The following is a 17338-nucleotide window of genomic DNA, read 5'->3' as shown; positions in this document are numbered from 1 at the left end:
ACTGCTCTCCTCACCTCTTTCTTCATAAGTTTAGCCACACACAAAGTGGTAATAGTAGTGCTGGTATGTTGTCTTTCAACCTTAATTAATGCTCCTAAGAAATTTCAAAATTATTGAAAAGAGTTTTTTTAGTGCAATTAAATGTTATTGTCTTGCTCAGACTAGCTCCCGAAATCCAGGAGAAATTTGCTAGAGGCATATCTTGTCATTGCCCATTAATAGAAAAGTCACTGCAGATGTGAGTTTTAGTAGACATCACCATCATGAAGGTGGTACATGATGCAACTGAGCTCTTGGTCAGTGATATCTGAGACTAAGGAACTTAATTTAAAGTAGAAAACCTTTTAAGCATCTACTGCAACTTTCAAAAAAGATCAGTCTAGGCATTTTTTTTTCCCCAAGAATTTGATCTAGTTGATTTAATGGCAATTGGGTGCCCACACCTTGCTACTTCTGAAAATATGTCTCAATGCCTTCTGCTTGGTAGGTATTTAACTAGCAAAACTATCAGAACCTATTTGGGTATTCTTATTAATGCTTACAATTCTTTAAAAAGATGGCAACCATCTATCATCAATCATGCCTTTAAAATTAGAGAGCATAGGCTTATGCTGTAAGTGGATCAAGCCTACTGAAAACAAAAAAGGTCCCCACTGTCTTCTTCTGGATCACGTGAAAATGAATATAGGTCTTCACATGAAATGTATTTTCAGATTAATTTAGCAGAGCACCAAGTCTAGATCAAGTTTGTACTCCATATGACAAGTGCCTACTTAGGATTTTCCAAATAGCCTAAGGATGTGAAGTGGTTAATTTATGCTGGCTTTCACGAACTGGCTGACTAATGCCCAGGGCCACAAAGGTATGCAAGACCTTCATTCCTGTCTAGGCAACTAACTCCTAAAAACAGTAGAGCGTGCATCTTTAAATAGTCACAGGCTTGGGTTTAACTTCGTCAGTCTTGATTAATCCCCACCTAAATATTAGGTGACTTGGTTACAACACAAGCGAAGTGGCATAGGAAGGAAAAGAGCACGGGCTTTTGAGAGATATGCAAAACCACCGTATGGAACCACCTGAGGCCACTAATGTCATCAGACAGCCAGGCTTAAATCGCATGAAACAAGGGCTCCCTTTGGGGTGAGGACACCGGTGTCAGCTGCGTATCTGGGAGATGGAGCGAGCAATTTCAGAAAGGTAGTTAAAAGTTACCAGATATTGTATAATGCCAAAAAACAAACTGTTTTGAGGAATACTTAGAGCTCAAAAAAAGGCCATCTGGTGGCAGAGCTCCCTAGGGTTTTAAAAATAGCATGACTCGTTCGCAGACATAGCCCTCACGCATTCACATGCTGATTAACCATCTGATTTGTTAGGCATTTAATTCTGACAGCTGCTTTGCGAAATTTAAGTGTGTGCATTAAGCACTCATAAAAACACTTATGGACATTATTGTACATCACACACTGTATGCGCCAGGCGAAAAATTAACATAACTGGATTGTTATCGTCTCCAAGCAAAAAGTATTATTAGCACAACTGGAACATCTCCAGTTCTGTAGCCAATCACATCCAGTTCCCACTGCTAATAGGATCCTGCTCATTTTAGAATCCAGAGCAAGACATATCAGCCTGATGAGAGCTTATACATAGGTCTAAACGCTGAGAGAATAGCTTAGCTATATAAATGCCAGATATCAAATCGTCACGGTCCCAGCAGAATTTGCTAGGAAGTCTTCACCCTTCTTGGGTAGATACAATAATAATCAAAATACCCAAGACTATCTTGATGATGTTACCCTCTTCAAAATGCATTTTTGTGAAATCTCACAGCACTGTTAGGCAAGACTTAATCAATTCTTTCTTCTAAAATATGGGCTTCCTTTCACAAATCCCCTTGGAGTAGTACGTGAGGGATTTATAAACCACAGACTGACTTTCCTCCTGGCTCTGTAACCTCACTGAGGTCTGCTCTGGCTTTCATGACCCCTTGCAGGATCTGGCAGTGAGGGAAACATCCGTTAATGGCAGTGAAGCCTCACAGTTGTCTTCCACTTCTGAGCAGCTTGGCTCCATGCATCTCAAATGTGTTTCTGTTGGAGACTCCTGCTACAAGGCTTCAGAGTGCAGCATTAGCTGGCTTTGGACCTGAACTTCCTTGTGCGATCCTGGAAATTCCCCCAAACGCACGTCTGAGAGCACTGAAAAGCATGGTCTGCCCCACATCTCACTCCTAACAGCCAAAGGCCGGTTGGGTGCAGGGTGAAATGACCGACAAGGATATTCCTACCCAAACAGTGTGGTTTTGTCTGCAGCCTAAGCAACAGGCTCAAAAAGCCTTTCCTCTTCAACCAAGGAGAGCAAGGTCAACATAGGGCTTATTGCAACTGCTCGGACAACACAGGTCAAAAAATATTGCTGGGGCTAGTTAACACCACTGCTTGCAGTGTGGTCACAAGTGATTAGTTTGCTGTAATGTCTGGGTCCATGCGTCATTGTTCATAGCTTTTCATTGTCCTCAGCTGCCATACATTGGTAGTATGTATTACAGAAAAACATATTAATGGGATAAACATCTTCGGTGGGAGTTTGAGCAAGTTACGAGTAGAAATTCAGGTGGAAAGGATCAATACGACTTATAACAAACGGCTTTTTCATCGTGTCGGTCTGCTTTTCCTTCTTTTCCTCCTCTTCTGCTCTGTCTCAGCATGTTTAGTTATAATTTGTAACAGACAGTAAACCTATGCTGAAGGATAATGTGAAGAGCTCTTTCTTTCATTAATCAGCACAGCAATAACTATGGTCAAGACACTGCTGACTCCACATTCAGACTGAAAACAATATCAACGGCCAGCACACCAATATCCTTCCTTCCCTGTCACCCTTACAGCCTCCAAAAGGCTGTGTGATTTTCTTTGCTAGCACCCTCTGAATTTCCTAAATGTCTCAACCCCTTGGATTTTGCTTTCTCTCGAGTGGTATGATGTGTAATTTTGTTCTATGACACGGTTCTCTTCCTTATTTTTTGCCACAGTCTAACAGTAGACAAGTCCCACTATCAAACGTGCAAATGCTTTCGACAAAATATTAATTAATACTGCATTTCCCCAAAAGTCATTTAACATATCAGAGAGCAACACTGTGGTCAGCAGGTTATGGTGAGCTACAAGGAATTCCAGGAGTATTTCAAAGCTGCAAGTGTTGGGAATTGTGGACGCTTTCTCATTTTCCCTGGTTTAAGCACACGGCAGAAAATCACATGTCAATCAGCAAACAATGTAGCTGGCAGTTCCCTGCTACTGCACTTACAATGCAAAGGGAGGATAATAAAATGTGGTTAATAAAATATAGTTCAGAGATGAGCATAATTATAATTCAAAAGACAAAATCCTCCACTCTGACTGTTATTTATAAAGAGCCAAACTGTAAGACTGTGTCTCAATTATCCCTCAGTGCCAATGAGAGAGGAAATAAATGAGACTTTATCATAGCGATGCAGAGTAACAGCATCATCCATCCCATTGAAATTACTGCTGCAGAAGCTGAGCCAGGCACTGAACAGAGCACAGCCTGCTGGAGGAGACTCTGGCAGGGGAACTAACCTGGATTTGGGGAAACAGCAGGGCGAGGTGCTCCTGGCCACTCCTCTGTAAATATTACATATGTCTGAGGTGCTTTGGATCTCATTCTCTCAAATAAGCTGGGTCAAGGGCAGTAAGGTGAGAAGTTCTGGTTTCTCTCGGTCCAAAGTATCAGTCTCAGCCTGTTCAATGGAAACATAACATGGATGTTCATTCTAAGGAACACAGCAAATCGCAAGATGCACGTAACTCGCCAGATCTAATCCTAGATATTGGTTAGATCCTAAGCCCAGAAATGCTCTATGTTATTGAGAAACCTAGTAATAGTTTTCTTTCCATCTGTGGTTAAGAGTCATAGTGCCTAACATTTAGCAAGTTGTTTCACAAGGGAAACCAAACCCATCCAGAGAGCAGCCAGAAGTTCTGCCCTCTTCCATCACTTCCAAACCAGTACTCCTTTTCCCTTTCATTTTGCTGTTTCCCCAAACTAGCTGCAGGCTGCAAGTTAAAGCCCAGTCACGCACTTGCAGCATTTCGATCAGACCCGGGGCCGGAGGGATTTAGGAATTCAGTTCGTAAGGTAGCAGATGCTTTCAGCTAAAGGTTTGGGCTAGCTGGAACAGACGCCAGCTTGTTCATGGAGCTGGTAGCATGTTGGCACAATGCTAGCATTAGGCAAATGTTCCCGTCTTCGCAGACAGTCATCCGAAGTGAAATCTCACCCTACTGAGGTCCGTGGGAACTTTGCCATGGACTTCTGTGAAGTCACGGTTTTCTCTGTGGTGCTCCAGTGCTTAATCACGAGCCCTCCTCTGCATAAAGACTTCACCCAATCCATTAGCTTCCTATAGACTTTTTATTTAATAGACCAAATGCAGCCAAATATTTATGATGATTTTGCAGTGGTAATTGCATAGACTGCTCCTCCGTGGCCTGGGAGGAGTGTGCCAAAATATCATTATTGTTAATTAATCAAGTCTATTTTGAGCCAACTTCTGCTCCCACTGAAATGAATTGCATACATTACAGTGGATTCAGGTTCTTTATAATTTGGCCTTCTTTACTGCTAGACTCTCTATTTCTTTTGGTTTCATTAAGCAAGGCTGCCTGTCCAGCAATTCCTAAGATTTCTGCTTTATTTTGGCAAGTTTCTGCAAATCAACTGCAAAAGTCTGAGGCTGAGTTCAGTGCAGGAGCATGGGGTTACTTCTGTGTATCACAGCTCAAGCATTTCCGTAACATACCAGCCAGTTTGTTTCACCCATTTCCAGCTTGCTAAGGAAAGAAGCAGACATAAAAGAGTGGAATATGCTCAGTGCCCACTCAGGCACTGCTCAGTACAATATTCGTCCTGTTCTTGAGGTTGGATAGCCCTTGAGGTGGAAAGATCAATGCCTGCTCCATGGAGGCCTTTAAGCTTTTGCTATTTTGGTCAAAAGCCCTCGTGTTGCTACCAAAAAATTTTATTCAAGTCTTGTGAGTGCCACGCGGTACTTTGTCTGCAGACAACTAGAGCATTTGCAATCTCAAAAGTCTGCCTGCACAGCTCCTCTTCATCCATCTCAGCACCATACAAACAGAAAGAGAGAAAGATGAAGAAATTATGGATTTGTTTGAAATTACTTTTTTTCCTTACAGACATTAAGCCCCCTAGTTTAGGATACGGTTTTTAAGAGGACGTCCAAAAATTGAGCAGGACGCCGTGCTTTGTGCTGCTGGCCTCAGGCCACGTCTGCTCAGGCCAAGCACAGGCTGGCACAGCAGCTGCTCAGACACAGACCTAAAACAGCCACACAGCTCCTGTTTCGAGGTTCAAACGTTGTCTGGGGTTAAAAGTGACACCCAGAGGAACGTGTTTCCTACCCTTTGTGTGCTGCCCTCTCAGAGCAGATCTTAACCTCTGTGCAGACGGGTGAGTCCACGGACTTCTTACTTGGAAGAGGAAGGAGCAGAGCACTTCTGCTGCTCTTTAGTACCAGCGAGGGTTTTACCTACAGCAAGTGAGCAGGATGGCAAATATTGCCAGGAGAGCAAGTCAGCACCGTGCCCAAACCTGCAGCTGCTGGAGCATGTGCCACAGGGGAAGGTGAAAGGAGCAGCAGCGCTCGGTTGTGGAAATCCAGAGCCTGGGGAAAAGAAGTCCTTTCCTCAACGCTTGGATTTTGAACTTCAGTTGTTTATTTGTTTTGGTTATTTTAAAAGAACCAAACTCATGATTATAATACAGAATGTTTATTTCTCTAACTGCCTGCCTTTTTTTCCCCTCCATCCTCCTAAATGGCCTCGGTGATCTTTTGTGATGAGGCACAAAATTCCCTTCTGAAGTCCCCCAATGGGTCACGAGTATTTTTTCCCCTTCCTAGACTAGAAATAGCCATTGCATTCTTATAATTCTCTTACATATCGGTTCTTAGCTGGGTTGCTTGATTATTCATCTCTTATAGCTATAGCATTGGGAGATGCTTTCCTCTTCTGTGAGCGTGCAGGAAAGGGAAAGGTTGGAAATTCTCAGCTGTGCTTGGCTGGCACGCCTCGGAGGTTTGCACAGGCTGAAGTTCGCTGTCCTCTTCTACGCCTACTGCTAATTCACCCATATAAATGCCATGCGACCTGTTTTTTTGCCTATACGAAATCCTCGCACAAGGTTCTCTGCCTGTTTACAGGAGGTCGTAAGCTGCCACCAGACAGGTGCAGAACCTCCTGGCTGCCAGCAGAAATTCCCCCTGAGCTGAGCAGCCGACATCTCTCTTAGCCAGCAGGGGGAGATTCTGCATCCTGACCGAAGAAAGCATGGGAAGCAGCCTGCAGTTTTACCGTTTGGGTCAGAAGGGGAGGAGAGCACCTCGTTTTAACACCCCAGCTCTTGGTTCACAGAAAGCAAGCGCTGTCACTCACAAGATACCCATCTACCTTACCTAGAGAAACCTTTAAAAATAAAACATTCTGCTGTGCGAAATCATTTTGAAAGAAATACCTGAGTTTTGGTGAGGTATGAGAGGATCCCACTGTTGATTTTTATTGCAGGCAAGTTAGGCATGAAACCCTGCACTCGACGGGAATTAAGCACAAGGCGTAAATTACAGCATTTGTTCAATATATTTTTTAAAGTGGTGCTCAAATGGTATTGGAAAAAGACTTGATCAGACCTCATGGAAATAGCCGGGAAGCCTTCCATTGACTATCATATCATAGAATCAAATGCTATTTCTTAAAAACGATTATGGTCTGTACCAGAGCTGCTTCTAAAACTCTGCGGTGATGATTGTTTAGAGCTGTACAGTAATTGGAGCATTACTATTGCAATTGTTATGGCAGTTTTACAGTTATTCTCCGTACAGGATAAACCAGAGACACCAAATTAAATCAGGGTCCATTGCTAGATCTTATAAGAAAGACATAGCAGTCCTCGCTAAGAGTTTGTAATTAAAAGGGCTTTTCAGTCCTGGCAATACTCACTATCGGTATGACACAGACACCTAAAGGAAGGTGAGGAGGAGAACATGGCTATTTACAGAGGTGTCCCCAAGATGCAGTCTCCATAAGCCTGCATCTTACAGGATTGGCTTGTTCCAAGAACATTAAACCTTGCACACTACTTAAATATAAGAATAACTGTCTGGAGCCCACTGGCTCTTTGCCTGCAGAAATAAGGCTTACGGGATATATGAGCATACAGGCGTCTGACAGCTACCCCTGCTGCTTTTAACCTGCCTTGGTCAAAGGGGGTTAAGGGTGCAACAGTTCTCAGCTCTCCATCCTGCTGCTGTCCTATAGCCTGGCAATGTTGCATCGGACAATAATATTCTGACTGGAGCAGGGGGAGGTGATTATTTTTCTGTAACTGAGGGAAAATTGCCTTTTGGAGGGAAAAAAAAAAAAGAATGTTAACCCTCTATGGACAAGGCAGGAGATTTGAGGGCTAAAAGACAGCAAGCTGAATAAATGTAAAGGATGTAGATACAAGATGAGACTTCAGTTAGGTTCATGGAAGAAATGGGCTGTGGTTTAGTGCCCTGACACTGATTTATTCCTCACCTCATTTCATTGACACATGTATAATTACACAAATTGCTCTTGCAGGCAGAGAAGACATTTCTCACTGTCAGGGCTGAACAGATTGGCTCAATCACTGTCAACGAAACTGTTTTGTTAATGTAATAATGTGAACATTTTTCACAACCTACTGCTAACGACAGCTAGGGGTGAGGGCTGGCAGCACTGGAAGCAGCAGTCTGTACTTCCAGAGCATGATTCTGTCTCCCTCTAGTGCCTGACATCTCTGAGGGGGTATAAACCAACAGCTCAATCTTTTACCGTGGACATAAAGCCTGGTTCTTTAAATAAAAAGATCCACGGTTAAATCCCTGCTACAAAAAACCTGCCGCATGCAGACATAGGAAACGTTACATGTATTAAAAGACTAGCAGACCTCTTCCAGCATAAGTATTAAAGCAGTTGTCAGGTGCCTTCTGTTCACAATTCCCGAAGGATTCAAGGGCCCCAGTGCTCAAACCAGCTGGAATTGAACACAGAAATCTATCACAGGGAAGAAGTTCTGCATAGGCAGACGGACGCGTAGCTTTAGCATGTCTTTGGGGCACCCTTCTCAGTCCTCTGCATCCGTAACAGGGACAAATCATTTCATTGCCCTGCTCTGCCTTCTGTCCAGCTGCGTAACAAGGAAAAGCTACACACCCTGAGCAGTGAGCAAGGTGCTGGGGGAACAAGGGAGTCCATGCAGCCGACATCCCCTTTCAAATGAGCACATGCAGGCTTTGATTTTTAGGAACATAGCTCTTGCGAAATCATATATTCATAATGCATTCCTTGAACACGTCAACCCTGTCGACCGGCTGGTCACAAACCTTTTGCTGTAGCCACTGCTTTAAGACTGTGCTGTCCATATCACTTGCTTCAGCTCAGAGATCGTCACGGACTGGTGCTGTTGCCTGGATGGCCCACGTCCTCATGATGCTATTAGCACAATGCAGAAATACATTCTATATTTAACACTCTCTCTCTCTCTTTTGCCTTTTTACTGTCTTTCTTGGCAAAGCGCTTTTGTGCAAATATGTTTGGAAAGCAAATAAAAGCTACCACCAGTGCCATCCAGCAGACTGGCATTTTTCTCTGTCAGTTGCTGGTAATTAATTCATTTTCTTTAGCATTCATGTTGCTCACACCACTGGCCTCGCAACGGCAAGGCACACCCAGCTGCCTCAGACCGAGATAAATGTGGTAGGTACATGCAGGAAAAAAACATGTAAACCTAAAGGAAATAAAATAGGGGATATGTTTGGAGCCTTTGGAGGGCGTATTTACAAAAGAGAGGGGCTGGCAGCTGCTTAATGCCTCGAGATGAGGTTCAATGGGAATTTAGGCACCACATATGCCAAGGTGCTCTTCAAATTTCCTGAGATGCTAAGCTGTATCTTTAAAAGCCTCCACCTCGCTTTATCAGTTAAGCATCTAAATGTCAAATAGATTTCTGGCATATCGTGCAACCTCTTACCCCCTTGGCTGCTTTTATATGCTGCTTTTCCTTTGGAAGGAGATCTGGCTTCCACTCTCTGTCTCTAGCCCAGCATAGCCTCCACCTTTGAAACAACAACAACAACAAAAAAAAAACAGCTGTTTGCAAACTCAGTTTTACAGTGTGGCTGTACAATCAGGTGAATCAACCTAACAGAAGGAGTGTTATCAAAATGGGAATAATGTGGAACTGGTAACAGGGAAATCTCTGAAACTGTACTTGCCCCAGAAGGAACAGAAACATTCACCCAGAGTCCTCCAGTCTTAGACATGCTTTGCACCCATCAAGCTGAGCTCCTCTGAAATAAATGTCCCCTTATATTTATAAAGCATCTCTCATCCGGAGAACAGAAAGTGCAAGGAATTACTATTAAATCTTATATTGCAATGCCAAGGCATTCCTAGATCGTACTGAATTATTTTCCCATTTATTGAAGAAGTTAATTCTTGAGGATTTTACTGTCAAGCAGCCAACAGGACTCAAAATTAATCTACAGCTCCCTTGATGCCAAAACAGCCAGGGGAGTGGGGGTATTAGGTATACTTTTGCTCATTTTATGGTAAATAACGGCAGCCCATAGCCTTATAAGAACTTAGGTCTGAGCAATGAACTCTTCTGGAAAGCCAGCAAGGAAAGATCCAACTACAAAGGTGCCGCAGCTTTGCGCTATCAGAAAAGGGAGCAAGAAATTGTTAAAAAACCCTACAAACCACAAAAATAGAAACAAGTGAAGTTTGCCCATGGTCTCTTGGCTTCAGCGACCATCCTACGATGCCAAAGACTTGTCATCAGAACCACCAACGGGACATGGGAAGAGCACGCTGCTCCCCTGCCCCTGCTGCTGCTCAGCCTCCCGCTGTTTGTGTCCCTAACTTCTCCTGGGAATTTCTGCAGATAAGAAATGCCTTCACACTGCTGCACCGAGGTCAGCAAAGTAAAATAAAATACCTGTTGGTGATAGAGTAGATTTCCTCCACACGAGATATCACATGCCAGTGGGAATCACAGTTGAACGTGGTTAAATCGTTCAAAAAGATGCTAGCGAATATTTTCAGTTCGCTGTTGTTCATGGGATCGCAGGAACCAGGGCCTGAAAGTGCTGGGACAACTGCTGGATAGTTTATTTTCCTTGTTCCCTTTATGCTTTGATTTTTGTGAGAATATTTGCACAACCCCCAGCTGAGGCGATCTTTGACACCAAAGTTTATTTTTTCAATTTCATCATTTGTCACCGATGCCTTGATTTAGTTCTTGTTCTCCAACAGCATAATTACCAGAACCCCTCTGCAGTGAATGAACTTGTATTGATGCGAACGCGGCAGGACGGAGATCAGAACCGTATTTTAAGGACGTCACATAGCAGTTGCTGAAGTCAATGGGAAAGGATGTTTGTTAGCTTTGGCATGTTTCAGGTCAGACACAAAAAAAGCAAATCAGGCCTGCCTAGCGAGGGGGTGGAGGTGGCTAGAGAAGTCTAAAGCAGAGCAAAATGGAAAATTGGAGAGGACTGGATGACTGACCTTTGTTTGAAGTAGGAGGGGAGAAAAATAACTTCCTTTTCTATCTGTTCGAGTGTACTCTGTCTCTCTGTGCAGCTTCTCCACTTCTTATATCAAAACCTTTTAAGCCATCGTACAATAAGAGGGCCTGGTTCTCATGCTGGCAGCATTAAAGAACCCTAAAGTGCATTTATGTTTATTTAAACCTCTTCATACTAAAAAGGCTTTGGTGTAACACAAACGTCTCTTCAATACCTCTTTCTTCTGCTCTTCCAAGTAAAGACAATCAGTTCTTTTGTCTCGTACAATCCCCAACAGTAAACTCTTAACTCGAGTCCATTCAAAGCCAGTCTGCTCACGGGTTTGAGAGAAACAGTGAGAGGAACTTGGAGAACAGTTTACAACTCAGATATATTAATGGTTCCTGGGGTGATGGAGATTGTGAAGTATTAGAGACTAAAATAGCTCCTATTATCTTCTGCGATGCCTTGAAATTACTTTGCCATAAACATATGCCTCCTCAAACACTGTTGGAATAGATTACTGCCAGCTGTCTCTTACTGTCTGTAAAGTTTCTTGTAGAGAAAAGAGCTTCCATCTTTTTTCCCTCTGCAACTTGAAGAATTTCTCAACGTTGTTTAGCTTAATTCTGGAGATAAATGATTCAATTTCCAAATTCAGTCCTCCTCCATTTAACTATGACTCTTAAAACGGTGACAAATCTAAGAGAGTCATACCAAAATACAGAGGTAGAAGAATGAACTGAGAAAACCAACTATTTTTGAGGCTTCTGATGAGTTTCTCAAGCCTTCATATTCATTTAGTTGACAATTTCTTCTAAATAACAAGAAAAATTTCCCTATTAGCTTAATGTATGAGGCAGTGCATTTTTCTAGACACTCTAGCTCACAAAGATCAACAGGAATAAACTGAATTATTCAGTTCCGTTACTGTTCTTGAAATGGGTTTCCTATATCTCTCTAGAATAGGATGAGTTTTCCAATGTCTCAGAGAAGATGCTAAAGCATCTTGTCATGTATTTCCTTTTACATTTGCCAAATAATTTGTAGAAGGGAAGAAATATTGCATACGCCATAGGATGGAGTAGTTAACCTGCATGTCTTCTTAAAGAGATGTACAGAGATACAGATGGAGATGAAGGGAGTTACATCGATGATTTTCCTCACGTTTACAGATACTGCTAACAATGTATGGAAAAAAAAAAAAAAGAGGATGTAGTTTCTACAACTGTGGATTGCCCAAAGGACTGGGCAATGTAATGGGAATCTGGGTTAATGTCTCTCTTCTTCCGTCTTGTCTCTTCTAGGTTGCAATCTCTTCTGAGCAAGGAGTCCTTATCATTTGTGTGCAAAACGTCAAATGCAGAGGGAGTGCACCTCAAATAATGGTGTATTGCCATATTGAGAATCTCCACTGGTCACAGTTCTTCTATAAAGACTGACTGTCTCTCTGTCCACAAGATGTCTTTCTGTACTTAAACTTGCACCACAAGATGAGCAAAGCTCCTCCGGCCACACACCACAAGGGTGAGCACTGCTTATTTTAGGACTGCATGCTTGAGGGACCATGCATCTCTTATGAAGACAGCAAAATAAGGCAGCAGGCTTTGTACGAGACTTCAGCCCTTGCTCCTGTTAGGCTTTGAATATTTAGCGCCGCAAGACAGCTTACCTAGATTTAAAGTGAGCGACATATTGCAATAAGGGACAGTTAACCTGGATACAATATGTCCCATCTGTGTCCCACCCTAATTACAGCAGATGTCTCTTTGCCTCCAAAGAAAACCTCTTTGTTGGTTTTGCGTGCTCTTAGGGTGACAGTATTTGTTCAGTGAATGCTCAGAGGACACGAATCATTTGGTCTCTGCAGCTTGTGGCTCCGCTAGTTTATTAGACTCCAGCCCTCCCAGGTCACACTTCTAATCTAGCCCAACCAGCTGTTCACAGCACGGCGTTAGCTGATCAATATCGAGTGACCCTGGAGAGCCGTGGGCATTCAGTGCTTCACGCAGTGGTTGGAGGCATCTGCTGGTCCCAGGCGAATCATCGCGAAAGCTCGTTCTATAAATAAAATAGGCAAGCATTGTTACCTCTCATTGTTAGCAGCAGCAAAATAAATGAACAGCTCCATCTGGGCTTTAGCATCTTCTCATATAATCACAGGAGCCGGGAGGTCCCAAAGTACTCCAGAGGATCCTGAGGAACAATGTGCTGCAGAAATTAAAATGTGGCACCGGGGGTGAAGTTGAATGCATTGTTTCCTTGCTGCAGAAGGCCTGGGATTGTACACGAGCTCCTGAGCGATTTCCCCATCTTCAGGCAGATTCACAGCTCTTCCATCAGCCTCTATCATTTTGGTTATTAATGGCTGAATATCCCCTCTTCTGCTTGCAGCTTCTGGCAGTGTTTACTGGTCTGTAAAAATCAACACTGATGTGTGTACTCGTTCTCGTGGCTGTAAGTGGAATTCATTGCATAATCGAGGCATGCATTATTGCCATTCTTAAATGAGATTAAAACGTACATTTTAGATCAATGTTCTTCAGTAAATCAGATCAAATTTTGTTATTTTTATTTACATTGCGTATGAGGGAGAGCATGTATAGCTTGCCATTAAGTAAATCACTGGTACAAGAGGGTTTTTCTGTTTACAATTTAACATGACCACTAGTGTAGAATTAGCTACAGTTGCCTCCCTGATTTGCTTTGACTTCAAAGAAATCCACAAATACACCCCAATGGAGGATGGTTATTCAAATGGAATCCTAAGGACCATGAATAGAACAAAAGCTTATCTCTGTGCAAGCAGCAATTAAGTGGGAAAGAATATCATTACAGTTTTTCATAAATATTGAAAAACTTTTGTTAAAGGTCAAATCATTTGCTAAAGACTTCTTATATGATTAAATTTGAAAGGATTTAAATGTTCACTTTATGATCTTTACTTTCAACCTTTCACTGAATGCAAATAATTGCATTAGGCTGAACAATTTACATCTGCTTTCAGCTATTCTTGCTCAGTTACAAAGAAATAATGCAGCGCTGCATAATAGAGAATGGTACTGTTGGCATTTCAAAACATTTTTATTTAACTAACAATATTATTTGGCAAAGCATTTTTCTCCCAAAAACTAAGCTTGTAACATATTCAAGTATTAAAATGCCAGATTTATAGTAAGGAGTGGAAATTCACACACAGGTATTGCAAAGAGGCTATGGCAGGAGCTAAAAGCTTTCTAAATACTTTCCATGAGCAGTAGTCTGCAACAGAGCTGTCTCCATCACAGGTATAGATTGGAACTACCTGGATAAGCTAAGCAAAAGCTCATTTTTGCTAGGGGAACGGCTTTGGCATGGCATTGAGGTTCAGGCTCCATCCCACAGCAGACACACCTCCGCACGGTACAACATCAAGCATCTGCCAGTTTTGACTTCAGCGTGGATGTGCCTGAAGGGAACTGTGTCACCTGCTGTCTCATGAAATAGTGAAGCAAAGTTTGGAAAGTGCAAAAGAAAACAGTATTTGGTATAGTATAGTGTTTCAGGTTTTCTTGCCAGAGAGAGAATCAAATTGAATGACAGCCATTAACAAAATCTATACCCTTTTATCTGATGCTTCAGGCAAGGACGTTACATCCAACTAATTAGTTTAAAGAAGATGAGGCCAACAAACTTTCCAAAGAAGTTGGCTCTGGTGTTGCAAACTAGTTCAACAGAGTTAACAAAACAAGAAGACAGTCAGCTATCCTGAAAAGCTATCCCGAAAATAATCTCTGTGTTACTGGAAGCTCTTTTGCTAGCACAATAAACAAGAGAAGCAGTGCCTCTTCCTATTCAGATAATGGATACAAATTTAAAAAATCATTTCACGGTGGATGAACAGCCAACTTATTTGTAGCTGTGCTATCATAAAGACATTGTAAGCTTTGAATCGAAATGGGGAGAGAAACAAATGAAAGTTTGGGCAGTTTGGGCTTCTGGATTTGTTGCTTCTCCCACAACCTTTTGCATGAATCTGAGAGCTCCTTGCAACCAACACGAAGGCTTCTGCTCTGGTTTAGTTCATGTGGCCAATAAATATTTACTTCAGTAAAGGGCAAAGTTAATGCAGTGCATTTCAGGCTGGTTTCTGACAGGCTTAACCTTTTGGGGATATAATTCTGTCAGCCTCTCTTCATCCACCTGTCTTTGAAACTCACTGAGAGTGATTTTGCCACGAGCGGGTACTTTGGGCTTCAGAAATATCCACCCCTTAACTACAGCCATTTGGCAGACACAACTACACTTAAAACTCACCTAAAGGTAGAATTAAATTGTGCGCTTTGGCTTGTGCATCCTTTGACTTCTTCCTTTATAACAATGTTGTGTTTTTTTTTCCAGCAGATATGAGAATTAGACACAGCAATCCTACTTACCAAGAAACTCTAAGCCAGCTGTTGGCTGCTTATCACAGCCTAGGGAAATATTTTAATCAACATAAAAGCTGGTGGTTTTGAAACCACATTGTCTTAGCACTGCAATGAATTCATTTCATTGAACAAGTTTAATTATTAAAGCTCAGAGAGAGAACAGATCAGGTTTTGAGTAACAGTCCAATAGTAATATCTTTGTATCCAAACTGATAAGGCAACAAAGGGAAAAGTATCACCAACTAAATGTATTTCAATCTGCTACATCTTAAGGCTGAATACAAATGATCATCTTTGGGATCTAGCTATAAGAAGCTGAATTTTTATTACTTGTCTGCCTATTGTTCTTGCTATCTATCATCTTCCTTCTTGCTTGGCAGCTTGAGGTTCTTCACTGAGGTCTACTGGAATTTGGGACTAGCAACAAAGATGTGGTGACTTAGTGTGCAAAAGCACAAAGTTATGCCTAAACATAAAGTCTACTCAGCCAAAATAATAAAGGAGGGTTTCTGTTACCACAAACAACATCAAGGCTATGTGACCGTTCTTGCTTTAGAACACAACAGTAAATATCTTGGGGTTGGGTAAGTGTGTATGATACAGTCTTCCAAGATAAGACTGGTGAGTCATGACTCGATAGGCTGGTATACATTGATAACACCTAACGGTGACACATCAACCAGAAATACTTACAAAGACGCAGATGCCTGAAATACAACGTCACGCTTTTGTTGTTAGTGGAATGGAACTTATTAATATGTATGCCATGTACCCATGAGTCAATGCAGAGTAGAGCTATTAAGCTCTAAATATAGTTTACTATGAATAATAGAAGACTGACCTACACTGCTGTTTCCATTATAGTAATAGTTTCATATCCCATTCTGGTGGTGTAGTACCATTTTGTGTTGACAGCAGCAGGTGTACGACTGATGGATGAAGTTGAGTGGCCATACCTTCTAGTCTTCTCTAGAACTATTAATGAGCTCATTAATACACTGAAATGACAGACAAAAGACTCAAGGTGAAAAACTAAAATCAATGAGCGTTGATTTGTTTGTATCAAATAGCTTTCCTTAAATTTATTAGCTGTTAGTACTGCCAAGCAAGCAGAATTGTCATTTACCGTAACTGATTGCAAATGGTGACCAGATGAGAAAAGTCATAGAGAAAATATTCCAGCCAGCCACAACCAAACAAGCAGAAAATCTGAGTTCAGCCCTTCGATACTGTGCCACAAAAGCCTTTCATTCCAATAGAAAACCTACACTGCAGCACATTCTGTAATGGTGGTCTTTGAAGCTGTATTTTTCCAGCCATAGTGAAATCTGGACCTTGTAACATTTCAAGACAAAGCGGAAGAAGATATGCCACTAGGCACTTTCTTGTCTATATAATGCGAACACTACTATTTATACATTTAGGGGGATCGGTAAATGTGTTGCCATTTACCTATTTCTGTTGTGTAGCGGGTGCAGTGTAAGGGCATGCATATAGGCTTTGAAGAACAAATTCAGTTTCAACAGCCACAAAACCTCAAATCCTTTCATTACAGGGTTTGTGAGAACTGGGACTTGTGAACTTCTCCCCTTAGTATCACTGCTCTCCTTTCCTGGGGGATCTCTCCCAGGACCCCACTTCCACAAGGTTGTTTGTGTGTCCTGCGCCATCCTTCCTCAGACCGCACAATTCCTTTACCACTGGCAGCTCTAGGTCACAGAGATATAGCTTTGCCTTTCAAAAGAAGGATTTGTCAATCAGCATTAACCTTTCCAGATGTTGTGCTATTTTTCTTACTCTCAGATAAAGACCTAATAGCCATTCAAAAAGTTTTTGATCCATGGCCTTTGAAGAAAAGGCCTGGTGAGAGAATTAGGTTAAAACAGAAGAAAAACACTTCAATCTTTCCCATGCTCTAATTGAGGTCAGAAGAGATCCCCCCTCGGTCAGGAAACTGTTGTCCTTGCTTAATTATCTTCTCACGGAGTGGGAGAGATAATATAAACTATAGGACCTTCAATTTGTTGACAAAAAATTCACTTTTTGTCTGTGTTTACATCTCTTTCTATATATTATAAAGGCAACCAAAGTACCTAGGTCAGATACAAGCACATTCATTGCAGAGGTGGGTGTAACGAATTAGATGAATACACTAATTAGCATTTACCTGCCTGGAAAAGAACAACTAGACTGGCACTTCCTACATTTTGTTCAACCAAACCTCCGTTTCCTTTGAATTTGCTGACTTGACATGTTAGCTCTTGGAAGCAGCAGCACAGGAAACCAAATAATTAAC

The 17338-nt window shown here is 41.9% G+C and overlaps 1 long non-coding RNA gene across 1 annotated transcript in view; it reads right to left on the bottom strand.

Moving 5' to 3' along the window:
- The window catches only part of LOC106046254 (uncharacterized), a 237577-nt gene that overhangs the window by 174184 nt on the left and 46055 nt on the right, over window positions 1-17338 (bottom strand). Inside the window, exons 11-15 of the long non-coding RNA XR_010826660.1 lie at window positions 15884-16040; window positions 10063-12694; window positions 9094-9178; window positions 8447-8555; window positions 3603-3763 (exon numbers count right to left, since the gene is read on the bottom strand). This is a non-coding gene — a long non-coding RNA (uncharacterized lncRNA). The remainder of the gene's footprint in view (window positions 1-3602; window positions 3764-8446; window positions 8556-9093; window positions 9179-10062; window positions 12695-15883; window positions 16041-17338) is intronic.

Source organism: Anser cygnoides, chromosome 26, assembly GCF_040182565.1.
Source record: "Anser cygnoides isolate HZ-2024a breed goose chromosome 26, Taihu_goose_T2T_genome, whole genome shotgun sequence".
In the NCBI taxonomy this organism is placed as follows: Eukaryota; Metazoa; Chordata; class Aves; order Anseriformes; family Anatidae; genus Anser; species Anser cygnoides.
This window is presented reverse-complemented; position numbering and strand designations above follow the sequence as displayed.